Here is a 4,699-nt window from a genome sequence, read left to right as displayed (position 1 = left end):
ACGCTGCCCTTTGCTCTCTGCCCACATTTCTTCATGAGGAGATGCGTCCCATAGCACATGGACCACATGGAGCCCCCCGGTGGGGGCAGGGGGATCGGGGCACGCGGCCTCCCTCTGGCAGCGGCTGGCACGGGGCTGGCCATCAGGAGAAGCAGCCTTGTGGGTGGAAATGGGGTGGGAATGACTTGGGATGAGCGTGTGGGTGGAGGGCAACTCTGGGCTGTGAGCGTGCCTTTGAAGCTGTGAAGTGCTGTACAAACACAAGGTGGTATTTTCCTTACAGCCACCTACTGCTTGAAAACACGGAGAGAAAAAGACTGAGGGATGGTTTATAGATTTGTTCAGCTGGAGCAATCTGAAAATGGGGTGGGTTGACCTTGCTTATGATTGTACCTCACTATACAATTGGTGTGCCCCTGAAAGGCCTGTGTGAGTCATCGAATCTTCCAGAGCCTCTGGTGATGGGTCCTGTGGAGGGGACCACGGGAGAATAAGAAGTATTTGCTCGCAAAAGCTAATTTTTTGGGTGTGGAGATGAGACAGAGGTATACAAAATATTAATAATTCAAAATAATTAAAACACACAGAGAAGGTCTGTCTTTAATGGAAAATTGATATGTCTTCAAAGGTGGCCACTTGGGTTAAATGAAGAAGACTTTTGCTACGCAAACTACCCCCCGCCTCAAGTCCCAGTTTCGTGGGGTGGCAGTGAGCGCTGGCAGCCTGGACGGCTGCGGACAGAAGGCCCCTGCTGGGGAAGGGAAGGGGTAGGCTCCCCTCTTCCCAGCTCTGCTCTTCTGCTCCTCCCGCCCCAGCTGCCCCCCACCAAGACTGAGAAGAGCAGGGAGGGAGGCAGGGTGAGGGGTAAGGGGCCCATGCCAGGTGCACCTGCCTCCTGCGACAGGCCTCCGCTCTCTGAAGCTCGGAGGCCTCGGTGGGTCGTTCCTGGGCTCATTGGAGACCCTGCCTCTGGGGAATTCCTTCCTCCCTCTGGCTCTTCCAAGCAGGATCATGCTTTCCTCCTCCGGTGGCTAGCTCCTTCCTGGGTGCTGCCCCAGCATCTGCCTGCAGCAGTCTGGTTGTCCTTCCAGGATATCCTCTTGGACAGCTCCTTGGATGACCCCACGCCAGTGTCTCTCTCAGAGGCCCACAACTGGCCCATTGGAAGCATCTGGGCCTGATTTGGCCCTAGAATTACAAGGCAGCAGCTGCTCTGCGGCCAGAGCCTCCAGCCAGCCTGGCATTTTCAACTTTCCAGGCTGGAGTCAGGTCCCCAAGCACCAGGGGGCACAAGTCAGTCTCTCCAAGGGACCCACCGCACCTGCAGTCCTGGGGGGTGAGGTGAGAGGCAGGCATTCAGCCCCGTGTGCATCGGGGGAAACTCACAGGACACTAACAGCTCTCTCCAAAAACCATCACACTTTCTCTCAAGCCCTGACGTGTTTCTCCTGGGGACAGGCTTTGAGTGCCCCTCATTGGTTCTCCACGCCCTCCCAGTGGTGTTTGCTTGGTCTGGAACCCTTTGGATCTGAGATCTATCTTCTAGGCCTTGACAGAAGCCTCTTACAGGTGGAAAACACTCAATACAATGCTGGGCATTTCATTAACACCTTGTAAATGTGGTTAAAAAAAAACCCAAAAAAGTAAAGTCCCTTCTGGCCCCATTGTTTACGTCAACAAAGTGAGAGCCGTGGCCAGAGGGAGACAAAGCAGACGTCATTGAGGTCTCCCTCCTGTGGATGCACTTCCTGGTTGGGGTCTGTCCTGGTCTCCCACCCGGGAGGTGTGGCTGAAAGCTGGAGGGAAAGGCGGGGCTGCACCTGGGTGCTGCTTCTCTTGTCTGTGCCTCATTCATTCCACAACACAGAGGGGAGCCTGGGCCCGCCACCCCACGACAGCGGAAGGCTGCACACCCAGCTGTGGAAACAAAGCCATGAGCCTGAGAGAAGACGCAGGACCAGGGCTTCATCACACACTCTTCCTCATAAACTGGGCTCTGGTGCAGACGTCGGGGTGAGCATCCCAGCTTTAACTCCTACAAGCTGTGTGACCCCAGGAAAATCACTTCTCTGTGCCTCAGTTTTCTCATCTGTAAAACTAAATTAACAACAGAGCCAGCCGCTTGGGGCAGTTGTCAGCATCATGTAAGTTAACGCAGAAGATTGTTTATTACGATGTCCGGCACTGAGTAGGGACACGGCGTGTGCTAACCAGCAACTTCTCTCACACCGGGATCACTGGGACTCAGGCCAGCACCCCCATTTGGAGCTCACTTGCTTCTCGATTGAAAGCAAAAGAAAACCACTCAAAGCAAATGATATTACAGGTTCAATGTCTCCCTTCCCTGCTAACCCATGATTCCCTAAGGGCAGAGACTGTCTGCCTCATGCCCTGCTCAAGTCCCTAAATATTTATGGAAAGAATATTGTATCTACAAATGTTTTTTGAGCACCTCTTACAGATTAGCACTTGGGTTGAATGGAGGTGGAGGCAAGAAATCCACAAGCTAGGCCCTCAGAGAGAACTTATTTATCTTAACCCTTCACAACCCTTCCCAAGGCTTAGGAGACAGGGCACAGGTACCAACGGAATTACCAAATGAGCCGCAAAGGAAGTAAGTGGCTGCATATTCGTAAGTGGCAACACTAACAGAAAACACCTAGGAGCCAGGAGCTTTGCAGAGCAATTTCCATGCTTCACCTAGTTGAGTGCCCACAATTCTAAGGTAGGGCCACCATCACAAAATACCGCAGGCTGGGTGGTTTATAATAACTGAAACTTTCTCTCTCCCGATTCTGGAGGCTGGAGGTCCAAGGTCAAGGCGTAGTCAAGGTTAATGTCTCCCAAGGCCGCTCTCCTTGGCTTCTACGTGGTACCTTTGCACTGTGTCCTCACATGGCCTTCCCTCTGTGCCGCGCCCTTGGTAGCTCTTCCCCTTCTTGTAAGGACGCCAGTCAGATTGGATCAGAACCCGCCCTAACGGCCTCCTTTTAACTTAATCACTCCTCTGAAGGCCTGTCTCCAAACACAGCCGCATTCTGAGGTACTAGGGGGTGGGACTTCAGCACCTGAGTGTTGGAGGGCTGGGGTAACATAATCCAGCCCGTGACAGGTAGATGCGGTTGTCTGTGACTCCCCACTTCTACAGGTGAGGAGACTGAAGCACAGAGCGCGTAAGTAAACATCCAAGGCCACTCAAACTGCAGATGGCAGAATGGGGATTTAGAACCTTTAAGTCCAGAACCGGAGCTCTTGGCCCTGCTAGGCCAGTAGACTAGAAAGGAAGGGGGGTGGGGGGCCAGGGTGGGGTGGGGTGGGATGGGGAAGTGCGGAGGTGTGGGCAGGGGGAGCTCATGGGATGGGAAGCATGCAGGTGTACATGCCAACGCAGCCGAGGTAGGGGTGAGGGTAGGTGCGGGAATGCGAGTCAACTCTGCTCCATTTGCTAGCTCAGAAATCCGGGCTCCTGGAGAAGCTGGGGCCTGGTGGAAAGTGATGGTGGCTGAAAGACACGAAGCAAAGCCCACTGGAAATTGGATTAGCCAATCATCTGCCTGAGCTGCTCCCGGCCCTGCGTCCAGGCGCAGTTTTGTGGGTTTGTTTTGTTGCTGCCCTGCCCTTTGTGCTGTCCCTCCGTTAGTACAACAAATCCCCTGCTGTCTCCCAGCACAGCTCGGCCCCGAGCCCACCACTCACCGCCTCGCCCACAACCTGTGGGCAAGTTTTGGCTCTGTCTCCTACATCTGCCATGAGGCCAGCACATCCTGGTGCTGCGGGGCTCCAGGCATGACTTTCCCAAGGAGGAAGAAATTGCCCCATCTTCTTAGGCACTAAGACCAGCCTTGCAGGCACCCACAGGGGCAGGGGACTCTCCTCCCAGCCACATGGTAGAAAAGAATAAGGGATTTGGATGCGCTGGCTTGAGACTCAGTCCTGACTCTGTTGTTTACTTTGTGTGTGTGACTCTGGGGAAGGAATTTAGCCTCTCCTAGCCTCTGTTTTATTATTAGCCAAAGGGGGATAATAATATCCACATTTCCAGGCAGGGTGGCTGTAAGAGTTAGAGATTATAAGGGTGCAAAGCACTTGGGGCGGGAGCTGGTATGTGTAGGTGGTCAAAAAACAGTGGCTGTAAGTATGTGAGGGGCTGGCCCTGGGTTGCAGACATCCCAGCGTTAGGCCTCTAAACCTCTTCTGGGGTCAGAACCTGTCACGGAGCTGTTGGCAGTGGGTAGGTTGAATGCAACTGTACTTGCAGGAAGAAACAGGGCCTCTGTCAGCTAGAAGCAAAACGAGGTGCCTCTCACTCAGGAAGGGGCCCTGCCCTGGCCAGGGTGTTGGGACCGCTCCCAGGCGTCCTAAGAGCTCCATGTACCAGGGATCACTCCCTGGTCACACAGGCTTTTCAGTGCACACTCAAAGGACAACAAATCAACTGGACTTTGAGTTGGCAGAGTTAAAAAAAAAAAAAAATCCCTGCGTCTTTCAAAGCCAATTCAACTGACCAGGCACCTCCAGTGTGCCCTTTCCTAATTTATCCCGGGGCCAGACTTACACTTTTGACTTGTAGCCTTTGGAGAAACACAGGCGCCGTAACTGACGTGGATTTTCTCATTGAAGGTGCAGAGTACGCAAGGGGCTCTGGGCAGATTGAAACGGAGCCCACCGTGACTGCAGAGCTGCTGTGTGGAGGTGCGCC

Source organism: Camelus dromedarius, chromosome 23 (assembly GCF_036321535.1).
Source record: "Camelus dromedarius isolate mCamDro1 chromosome 23, mCamDro1.pat, whole genome shotgun sequence".
Lineage (NCBI taxonomy): Eukaryota > Metazoa > Chordata > Mammalia > Artiodactyla > Camelidae > Camelus > Camelus dromedarius.
This window is presented reverse-complemented; position numbering follows the sequence as displayed.